The sequence below is a fragment of the Hyperolius riggenbachi genome, chromosome 2 (assembly GCF_040937935.1).
Source record: "Hyperolius riggenbachi isolate aHypRig1 chromosome 2, aHypRig1.pri, whole genome shotgun sequence".
NCBI classification, from domain to species: domain Eukaryota; kingdom Metazoa; phylum Chordata; class Amphibia; order Anura; family Hyperoliidae; genus Hyperolius; species Hyperolius riggenbachi.
In genome coordinates, this window is record NC_090647.1 from 405,575,160 (window position 1) to 405,587,675 (window position 12,516).

Sequence of the window (12,516 nt, forward strand, 5' to 3'; positions counted from 1 at the left end):
CTGTAAATAACAATTGTAGTGCATTCAAATTCTAAACCAAGTGCAAACTTACTCTTTCACTTTGTATGGCCTCCTCCTCCCCAATGCCATACCAGTCCTCTCCAGATAAGTAGTAATTTTTGGAACATTTATTATTCCACTTGGAATGGATGACCAAAAATTTTACCACATTTATTAACATTTTAACAAAAACATCAATCTTAGTTGTTTTTTTTAACCGATAAAAACAGTTGGGAATTATAATTCTAAAAAAATATTAAAGGAGAGTCTACTCACATGACCTAGGCTATTTCTTCACCTAAATGTCTGAGCAACTTCAATAACTGATCTCTTCCACCTTCTGTACCATGATTCATGTGACATAAAGCTGGTGTGTTTGTCATCTCAGAAGCGAATCCAAAGCTTTCATTCTTGGAGTCCCATCAAACGCCAAAATATCACTTTAACCACTCTGCGACCGCCTAACGCAGGATTGCAGGTGGCAGAGTGGCTTCCTCATTCCTTGCTCACGCCAGGTGGCATGATCTTGCCAGAATTGAGATTTGCAGGGAATGAGCGCTCGCTCGAGCACGCGTTCCCTGTTGTAAACAAAGCAGAGCTTCTTCATCAGCCTGTCAGTCACAATCGGAGCTGGTAAGCTGATTTAAAGACATAAACAGCTAATAAATATGTGTACAGTGCTGCAATCTAGTGCATCACTGTACAGAGGACAGCCCTGTCACTTAACTGCCCCCCCTAATGGCTGTAAAGATCGCAACAGCAATCAGAGACCACCCAAAGAAAGCTCTATTAGTGGGTAGAAAAGGAGGTAAAATTAATTTGGGTGCTAAGTTGTATGACTGAGCAATAAACCGTTAAAGTTGTAAAGTGTGGAAATGTAAACAATGGCCTGGTCACTGGGGGGGTATAAACATGTGTTCCTCAGGTGCTTAAAGGACCACTATCGTGAACATTGTAAAATTGAAAATACGTGTAAACACATACAGATAGGAAGTACATTTCTTCCAGAGTAAAATGAGCCCTTAATTACATTTCTCCTATATTGCTGTCACTTACAGTGGGTAGGAGAAATCTGGCAGAACCGACAGGTTTTGGACTAGCCCATCTCCTAGTGGTGGGTTGTTAAAAGCACTCAGGGAATGGCAGTTGCTCCGTCTAACTGCTTAAAAAGTGTGCAGCATACCTACGGTTATTGCTTTGGATCAAGTGGGTTTTACGGGGGGACGCCAAGCTTCGGATGGAACCAGAAGAATCATTAATATGCTTCACTCCTTGGATTTGTGTCGAAGGCCTTCTCTGCTTCTGGCTTTGGATGCGGAGAAGGCCTTTGACAGAGTCCATTGGGACTTCCTGGGTGAAGTTCTTCTAAAATTTGGAATTCAAGGCTCCTTCCACCAAGCTACCATGGCCCTCTATAAAACTCCACCGGCATCAGTAAACGTCTCTGGCTTCATATCCAAACAATTTGCCATATCTAATGGCACAAGACAGGGCTGTCCCCTATCTCCCTTAATATTTGTGCTAATTATGGAGACCCTGGCAGAAGCTATTCGTTCGAATCCAAAGATAACAGGAGTCCAGATAAATCAAATGTCCCCGAAAATCAGTCTCTTTGCAGACGATGTCCTCCTATCAATCACCAACCCAATAGAATCACTGCGGCATATCTCCAACACCCTAAATGACTTCTCCAAAGTATCCCTATATAAAGTTAATGAAACTAAATCTTCTCTCTTAGGTATTAACATATCCAGAACATTAAAAGAAAAAATAACACGGGAATTCCTTTTCCCCTGGGCCAAAAAAAAGCATTTCTTACTTAGGAATACAAATACCATCCACTACAAAGGAGCTTTATGAAGTAAATTTCCCACCTCTATTATCAGTAATTCAAACAGAACTGTCAAAACTGACCCCTATAGATCTTTCCATATCTGGAAAAATAGCGACATACAAAATGGCAATATTCTCAAAAATGTTATATTACTTTAGAACTCTCCCGGTACCCCTTCCCGCACAGTTCTTCCAAAAATTAAATAAAATAATTAATCAATACCTATGGAAAGGCAAAAAACACAGGCTCGCATTTAAAATTCTAACTGTGAACCCCTCAGAAGGAGGCTTTGGGCTCCCCAACCCCCTCCTATATCATCATGCCTCAATTTTAGACATGTCCCAATTTTGGGCCAAAAACTCTCAAGATAAATACTGGGCACAGTTGGAAAAATCCCTAATCAAAGAAGATCCAATTGATTTACTATATTTAACATGGGCCAACCTACCACCATATAAAACCTCACACCCAATCATCCACCAAACCTTAACCTCATGGGAACTCTTCAAAAGTCTCTCCCCATTAGATCTCAATACGGTGAAATCCCCCCTTCCCATGTCAGCAATAAAGTCACATATTCCTTTGATTAATCTCAATAGCTGGATAAGAGCAGGTATCAATAATATTGAAGACATAATGACTGGGAAAAGACTGGAACCTTATGAATTCCTAAAGTGGAAGTACAAATTATCAGACAAGGACTACTTCACATACCTCCAACTTAACCATTTATTAACCTCTCATACTCTACCCAACGAATCATTGCCTCAAGCAGTATGGGACTTTTTGTTTAAACCCAAATCCTCACCCAAGGGGGGGATATCTTTTTGGTACAATCTACTAAACACCCCAACACATTCTCCCATCCTGAAATATCTTAAAATATGGGAATACGACCTAAAAGAAGCGATTCCTATAACAGACCTCAAAAGAGCACTAAGCAATCTAAAAAAATACTCTAAATGTGTCACCCACACAGAAACCACAAAAAAAATACTATGCAAATGGTATCTTACACCCAGAATCCTAGCCAAGATGTCCCCACAACACTCCCCAAATTGTTGGAGAGAGTGTTCACAGACAGGCACACTTTCCCATGTACTATGGGATTGCCCCAAACTCACCACATACTGGTCAGCCATCTTCAAAATAATATCCTCAATCACCAAAACACAAGTACTCCCCTCACCAACCCTAGCTTTATTTCTTCTCAACATAGATAATTTTCAGCCACATCTCAGATTAGGAATAACGCACATCCTATGTGCAGCTAGACATCTACTCCTGACGAACTGGAACACAATTGACACACCTTCCATCACTCAGGTAGTCCACCTAACAGAATATAACCTCAAAATGGAATACCTGTTAAGATCCAGAAACAATCAAAATGTATGGCAACACACATGGTCCTTTGACTGGAACTTAAACCCATAAGGTCACCCTCTAACAATACGTAACTAAATAGTTAATACTAGAATTCCCTTCCACAGAATAGGCTGGTCCCAAGGGCAGTCATGGAGATCCTAAACTAATGATAAACCCTCCCCCCCCCCATCTCCTTTCCGCTTGACTTAGCAGGTCCCACTATCAGGCCAGACTAGATCTACTTGAACCTCTTCAAGTCTGAGATCTAGCTCTAGACCTCTGTAAATTCATTGACTATTCGGCACGGGCTGTAACCATCGGCCCTACGCATCTATTAAGGCACTATGCACTCTCTTCTAGTTGTGTTGATGTTATTAGTTTGGCATATTCCCACTTTACGTGGGTGATTGTTGTTTCTTTATAAATATATTAAGATTAGAGCTTCAAGGACTAACTCAGTTGAAGGTGCTTTTTCCACCTGATTTAGAAATGTTCTATAATACAGTATTTCTGAATTGCTATACAGTAAATAGCTGTTTTGGTTTTCCAATTCATTGTTCAACTAAATAATTATTGAAAATGAATGATACTCATTACCTTTATTTTGGATTTGTAAACTGTGAAAAATTTCAATAAAAATCAATTGAAAAAAAAAAAAAGTGTGCAGCGAGCAGGGAGGCCAGAATCTTTATATAAATTATTTTTAAGGAGTGTTTTTAAAAGTTATAAAGGCCATGCTGAGAATCCCCCATGAAGAGATGGACTAGACCAAAACCTTTTGGTTCCGTCAAATTGTTACTACCTACTGTAAGTGACAGCAAGATGGGAGAAAAGTAATTTAGGGCTCATTTTCATCGGGGTAAAATGCACTTCTTATTTGTAAGTGTTTACATGTATTTTACATTTTTAAATTCTCTGCGATACTGGTCCTTTAAGAACCACAAAGAAATCATTTTTAAAATCCTTAAGTTAAAGTAAAACCTGCTTCCTGGAGGTCTTCTTTAGTTTTGTGGCCTGAGTGATGTACCTCGGGACAGGAAGAAAAAAAAAACACTAAAATTGATGACTTGGGCCACAGAACTGATCACGCATTTTTTTTTTTAAGTAAGAGTCTTTTGGTTAATCCAGTTGGCAAAAATTAAACATTTTGCCAACAGGATTGTAAGCCCGCCCACCAGCGACAAGGTAGACTCTCTTCGGGCGGGGCCTACACTACACTATGCTGGCCTACTCTTATTGGTGCTAGTCACCCTGAAAGCTAAATTGATGACTTGGGCCACAGAACTGATCACGCATTTTTTTTTTAAGTAAGAGTCTTTTGGTTAGGGTTAAATAGCTAAACACGATAAATAGCTAAAACAGTGTCACCACTGCTGTAAAAAAAATTGAAGCACATTCAAATTCTAAACCAGGTGTACACTTACTCTTTCACTTTGTATGGCCTCCTCCTCCCCAATGCCATACCAGTCCTCTCCAGATAAGTAGTAATTTTTGGCACATTCATTATTCCACTTGGAATGGATGACCAAAAATGTTACCAGATTTATTAACATTTTAACGAAAACCTCAATCTTAGTATTTTTTTTAAACTTATAAAAACAGTTGGGCATTATAATTCTAAAAAAAATATTGAAGGAGAGTCTACTCACGTGACCTAGGCTATTTCTTGACCTAAATGCCTGAGCAACTTCAATAAGTGATCTCTTCCACCTTCTGTACCATGATTAATGCGACATTAAGCTGGTGTGTTTGTCATCTCAGAAGCGAATCCAAAGCTTTCATTCTTGAAGTCCCATCAAACTCCAAAAAGAGGGAAGAAAAAAATGCATCGGTTCTTCTAATTGGTTGCCAAAGTTCAGAGACTTCCTCCTACAGCTGTTCCATCTAGTCAACCTCTCCTTAAAATGTTCTTCTCCTGTGTTGTCTCACTGCCAATGCTTTCAGCTAGATCAGTCGATAAATCCAGCATGTAGCATTTAACTTCTCCAGTGAAATCTGTAAGGTACCTTCCTACTTTCTACGATTCACATCATAAGTAGTATTCTTCTTCCAAGCTCTATTGAGGCCAAAAAGCTTAAATTCTTCCAGGGTTTATAATAATGCAAAAAAAAAAAATTCGCACAATACTCAGATTTCAAACTGCAAGGGCATACAATCAAAATATTGATATTAGACTGCCTCCTGCAGCTGTTCGATCCAGTCAACTTCTCTTAAAATGTTCCTCTTCTGTGTTGTCTCACTGCTAATGCTTTCAGCTAGATCAGTCGATTAATTCAGCGTCCTCAAGCTATGTAGCATTTAACTTTTCCAGTGAAATAAATCTGTCAGGTACCTTCCTCCTTTTTGTGTTTTACATCATAAGTGGTATTCTTGTTCCACGCTCCATTCAGGCCAAAAAGCTTAAATTCTTCCAGGGTTTATTATAATGCAAAAAAAAATAAAAAATCGCACAATACTCAGATTTCAAACTGCAAGGGCATACAATCAAAATATTGATATTAGACTGCCTCCTGCAGCTGTTTGACCCAGTCAACTTCTCTTAAAATGTTCCTCTTCTGTGTTGTCTCACTGCTAATGCTTTCAGCTAAATTAGTCTAATAATCCAGCGTCCTCAAGCTATGTAGCATTCAATTTCTTCGGTAAAATACATTGGTCAAGTACCTTCCTTATTTTTAGGAAATGCTGCATAAGTGCTCTTTTTCTTCCACGCTTCATCAAGGCCAAAAAGCTGAAATTCTTCAAGGTTGAATTTTACAGCAAAAAAAATCGCACGGTACTCGGATTTCAAATTGCAAGGGCATACAATCAACATATTGACAATAATTAAAAGTGAAAAAGTAAGTTTACATGATAAATAGCTAAAACAGTGTCACCACTGCTGTAAAAAAAATTGTAGCACAATCAAATTCTAAACCAGGTGTAAACTTACTCTTTCACTTTGTATGGCCTCCTCCTCCCCAATGCCATACCAGTCCTCTCCAGATCAGTAGTAATTTTTGGCACATTCATTATTCCACTTGGAATGGATGACCAAAAATTTTACCACATTTATTAACATTTTAACAAAAACATCAATGTTAGTTGTTGTTTTTTTAACCGATAAAAACAGTTGGGAATTATAATTCTAAAAAAATATTAAAGGAGAGTCTACTCACATGACCTAGGCTATTTCTTCACCTAAATGTCTGAGCAACTTCAATAACTGATCTTTTCCACCTTCTGTACCATGATTCATGTGACATAAAGCTGGTGTGTTTGTCATCTCAGAAGCGAATCCAAAGCTTTCATCCTTGGAGTCCCATCAAACTTAAAAAAAGAGAAGAAAAATAATACAATACAATACAATAACATTTGTAAAGCGCTTTTCTCCCATAGGACTCAAAGCGCAAAAATATGCGTCCGTTCTTCTAATTGGTTGCCAAAGTTCAGAGATTTCCTCCTGCAGCTGTTCCATCTAGCCAACTTCTCCTTAAAATGTTTTTCTCCTGTGTTGTCTCACTACCAATGCTTTTAGCTAGATCAGTCTAATAATCCAGCATCCTCAAGCTATGTGGCATTTAACTTCTCCAGTGAAATAAATATGTTAGGTACCTTCCTTCTTTTTATGATTCATATCAGAAGTGGTATTCTTCTTCCATGCTCCATTGAGGCCAAAAAGCTGAAATTCATCCAGGGTTTATAATGACGCCAAACCTCGCACGATACTTAGATTTTAAACTGCGAGGGCATACAATCAAAATATTGATATTAGACTACCTCCTGCAGCTGTTCAATCCAGTCAATGTCTCTTAAAATGCTCCTCTTCTGTGTAGTGTCATTGCTAATCCATGTAACTAGATCAGTCAATTAATCAAGCATCCTCAAGCTATGTAGCATTTAACTTTTCCAGTGAAATAAATATGTCAGGTACCTTCCTTCTTTTTATGATTTAAATCATAAGTGGTATTCTTCTTCCATGCTCCATTGAAGCCAAATAGCTTGAATTATTTAAGGGTGTATAATAGCGTAAAAATTAGTATGATACTCAGTTCTCAAACTGCAAGGGCATACAATCAAAATATTGATATTAGACTGCCTCCTGCAGCTGTTCGATCCAGTCAATTTCTCTTAAAATTTTCCTCTTCTGTGTTGTCTCACTGCTAATGCTTTCAGCTAGATCATTTGATTAATCCAGCATCCTCAAGCTATGTAGCATTTAACTTCTCCAGTGAAATAAATCTGTTAGGTACCTTCTTTCTTTTTATGATTCATATCAGAAGTGGTATTCTTCTTCCATGCTCCATTGAGGCCAAAAAGCTGAAATTCATCCAGGGTTTATAATGACGCCAAACCTCGCACGATACTTAGATTTTAAACTGCGAGGGCATACAATCAAAATATTGATATTAGACTACCTCCTGCAGCTGTTCAATCCAGTCAATGACTCTTAAAATGCTCCTCTTCTGTGTAGTGTCATTGCTAATCCATGTAACTAGATCAGTCAATTAATCAAGCATCCTCAAGCTATGTAGCATTTAACTTTTCCAGTGAAATAAATATGTCAGGTACCTTCCTCCTTTTTATGATTTAAATCATAAGTGGTATTCTTCTTCCATGCTCCATTGAAGCTAAATAGCTTGAATTATTTAAGGGTTTATAATAGCGTAAAAAACTGCAAGGGCATACAATCAAAATATTGATATTAGACTGCCTCCTGCAGCTGTTCGATCCAGTCAATTTCTCTTAAAATTTTCCTCTTCTGTGTTGTCTCACTGCTAATGCTTTCAGCTAGATCATTTGATTAATCCAGCATCTTCAAGCTATGTAGCATTTAACGTCTCCAGTGAAATAGATCTGTCAGGTACCTTCCTCCTTTCTATGACTTACATCATAAGTGGTATTCTTCTTCCACGCTATAGTTAGGCCAAAATGCTGAAATTCTTCCAGGGTTTATAATAGCGCAAAAAATTGCATGAGACTCAGATTTCAAACTGCAAGGGCATACAATCAAAATATTGATATTAGACAGCCTCCTGCAGCTGTTCGGTCCAGTTAACTTCTGTTAAAATGTTCCTCCTTTGTGTTGTCTCACTCCTAATGCTTTTAGCTAGATTAGTCTAATAGTCCAGCGTCCTCAAGCTATGTAGCATTAAATTTCTCCGGTAAAATACATCGGTCAAGCACCTTCCTTATTTTTAGGAAATGCTGCATAAGTGCTCTTTTTCTTCCACGCTTCATCAAGGCCAAAAAGCTGAAATTCTTCAAGGTTGAATTGTACAGCAAAAAAATCGCAGGGTACTCGGATTTCAAATTGCAAGGGCATACAATCAACATATTGACATTAATTAAAAGTGAAAAAGTAAGTTTACACGATAAATAGCAAAAACAGTGTCACCACTGCTGTAAAAAACAATAGTAGCACATTTAAATTGTAAACCAGATGTAAACTTACTCTTTCACTTTGTATGGCCTCCTCCCCCCCAATTCCATACCAGTCCCCTCCAGATAAGTAGTAATTTTTGGCACATTTATTATTCCACTTGGAATGGATGACCAAAAATGTTACCACATTTATTAACATTTTAACAAAAACCTCAATCTTAGTATTTTTTTAAACCGATAAAAACAGTTGGGCATTATGATTCTAAAAAAAATATTGAAGGAGAGTCTACTCATATGACCTAGGCTATTTCTTGGCCTAAATGCCTGAGCAACTTCAATAACTGACCTCTTCCACCTTCTGTACCATGATTAATGCGACATAAAGCTGGTGTGGTTGTCATCTCAGAAACAAATCCAAAGCTTTCATTCTTGGAGTCCCATCAAACTCCAAAAAGAGGGAAGAAAAAAATGCATCGGTTCTTCTAATTGGTTGCCAAAGTTCAGAGACTTCCTCCTACAGCTGTCCCATCTAGTCAACCTCTCCTTAAAATGTTCTTCTCCTGTGTTGTCTCACTGCCAATGCTTTCAGCTAGATCAGTCGATTAATCCAGCATCCTCAACCTATGTAGCATTTAACTTCTCCAGTGAAATCTGTAAGGTACCTTCCTACTTTCTATGATTCACATCATAAGTAGTATTCTTCTTCCAAGCTCTATTGAGGCCAAAAAGCTTAAATTCTTCCAGGGTTTAGAATAATGCAAAAAAAAATAAAAAAAAATCGCACAATACTCAGACTTCAAACTGCAAGGGCATACAATCAAAATAATGATATTAGACTGCCTCCTGCAGCTGTTCGATCCAGTCAACTTCTTTTAAAATGTTCCTCTTCTGTGTTGTCTCACTGCTAATGCTTTCAGCTAAATTAGTCGATTAATTCAGCGTCCTCTAGCTATGTAGCATTTAACTTTTCCAGTGAAATAAATCTGTCAGGTACCTTCCTCCTTTTTGTGTTTTACGTCATAAGCGGTATTCTTCTTCCACGCTCCATTCAGGCCAAAAAGTTTGAATTCTTCCAGGGTATATAATAGCGCAAAAAAATCGTATGATACTCAGATTTCAAACTGCAAGGGCATACAATCAAAATATTGATATTAGACTGCCTCCTGCAGCTGTTTGATCCAGTCAACGTCTCTTAAAATGTTCCTCTTCTGTGTTGTCTCACTGCTAATGCTTTCAGCTAGATTAGTCTAATAATCCAGCGTCCTCAAGCTATGTAGCATTCAATTTCTTCGGTAAAATACATTGGTCAAGTACCTTCCTTATTTTTAGGAAATGCTGCATAAGTGCTCTTTTTCTTCCACGCTTCATCAAGGCCAAAAAGTTGAAATTCTTCAAGGTTGAATTTTACAGCAAAAAAAAATCGCACGGTACTCGGATTTCAAATTGCAAGGGCAAACAATCAACATATTGACATTAATTAAAAGTGAAAAAGTAAGTTTACATGATAAATAGCTAAAACAGTGTCACCACTGCTGTAAAAAAAAATTGTAGCACAATCAAATTCTAAACCAGGTGTAAACTTACTCTTTCACTCTGTATGGCCTCCTCCTCCCCAATGCCATACCAGTCCTCTCCAGATAAGTAGTAATTTTGGCACATTCATTATTCCACTTGGAATGGATGACCAAAAATGTTACCACATTTATTAACATTTTAACAAAAACCTCAATCTTATTTGTTGTTTTTTTTTACCGATAAAAACAGTTGGGAATTATAATTCTAAAAAAATATTAAAGGAGAGTCTACTCACATGACCTAGGCTATTTCTTCACCTAAATGTCTGAGCAACTTCAATAACTGATCTCTTCCACCTTCTGTACCATGATTCATGTGACATAAAGCTGGTGTGTTTGTCATCTCAGAAGCGAATCCAAAGCTTTCATCCTTGGAGTCCCATCAAACTCAAAAAAGAGGGAAGAAAAATAATTCAATACAATACAATAACATTTGTAAAGCGCTTTTCTCCCATAGGACTCAAAGCGCAAAAATATGCATCCGTTGTTCTAATTGGTTGCCAAAGTTCAGAGATTTCCTCCTGCAGCTGTTCCATCTAGCCAACTTCTCCTTAAAGAGACTCCGTAACAAAAATTGCATCCTGTTTTTTATCATCCTACAAGTTCAAAAAGCTATTCTAATGTGTTCTGGCTTACTGGAGCACTTTATACTATCACTGTCTCTGTAATAAATCAATGTATCTTTCCCCTGTCAGACTTGTCAGCCTGTGTCTGGAAGGCTGCCAAGTTCTTCAGTGTTGTGGTTCTGCTATGAACTCCCCCTTCCAGGCCCCTCTATGCACACTGCCTGTGTGTTATTTAGCATTAGAGCAGCTTCTCTCTTATCTTTTACAAGCTGGATAAATCGTCCTCTGAGCTGGCTGGGCTTTCACATACTGAAGAATTACAGACAAGGACAAAGCTGTTTGCAGGAAGAAACAAGCAGCCTGAAACTTCAGTGCATGAGAACAGGGGGAAAGAAACACACAAATGATCTCTTGAGATTCAAAAGGAAGGCTGTATACAGCCTGCTTGTGTATGGATGTATTTTCTATGTGTGGACATACTGTACATCAACCTACTTCCTGTTTTGGTGGCCATTTTGTTTGTTTATAAACAAACTTTTTAAAACTGTTTTTAACCACTTTTAATGCGGCGAGGAGCGGAGAAATTGTGTCAGAGGGTAATAGGAGATGTCCCCTAACGCACTGGTATGTTTACTTTTGTGCGATTTTAACAATACAGATTCTCTTTAAAATGTTTTTCTCCTGTGTTGTCTCACTACCAATGCTTTTAGCTAGATCAGTCTAATAATCCAGCGTCCTCAAGCTATGTGGCATTTAACTTCTCAAGTGAAATAAATCTGTTAGGTACCTTCCTTCTTTTTATGATTCATATCAGAAGTGGTATTCTTCTTCCATGCTCCATTGAGGCCAAAAAGCTGAAATTCATCCAGGGTTTATAATAACGCCAAACATCGCACAATGCTTAGATTTCAAACTGCAAGGGCATACAATCAAAATATTGATATTAGACTACCTCCTGCAGCTGTTCAATCCAGTCAATGTCTCTTAAAATGCTCCTCTTCTGTGTAGTGTCATTGCTAATCCATGTAACTAGATCAGTCAATTAATCAAGCATCCTCAAGCTATGTAGCATTTAACTTTTCCAGTGAAATAAATATGTCAGGTACCTTCCTCCTTTTCATGATTTAAATCATAAGTGGTATTCTTCTTCCATGCTCCATTGAAGCCAAATAGCTTGAATTATTTAAGGGTTTATAATAGCGTAAAAATTAGTATGATACTCAGATCTCAAACTGCAAGGGCATACAATCAAAATATTGATATTAGACTGCCTCCTGCAGCTGTTCGATCCAGTCAATTTCTCTTAAAATTTTCCTCTTCTGTGTTGTCTCACTGCTAATGCTTTCAGCTAGATCATTTGATCCAGCATCCTCAAGCTATGTAGCATTTAACTTCTCCAGCGAAATAGATCTGTCAGGTACCTTCCTCCTTTTTATGATTTACATCATAAGTGGTATTCTTCTTCCACGCTATAGTAAGGCCAAAATGCTGAAATTCTTCCAGGGTTTATAATAGCGCAAAAAATTGCATGATACTCAGATTTCAAACTGCAAGGGCATACAATAAAAATATTGATATTAGACTGCCTCCTGCAGCTGTTCGGTCCAGTCAACTTCTGTTAAAATGTTCCTCCTTTGTGTTGTCTCACTCCTAATGCTTTTAGCTAGATTAGTCTAATAGTCCAGCGTCCTCAAGCTATGTAGCATTCAATTTCTCCGGTAAAATACATCGGTCAAGCACCTTCCTTAATTTTAGGAAATGCTGCATAAGTGCTCTTTTTCTTCCACGCTTCATCAAGGCCAAAAAGCTGAAA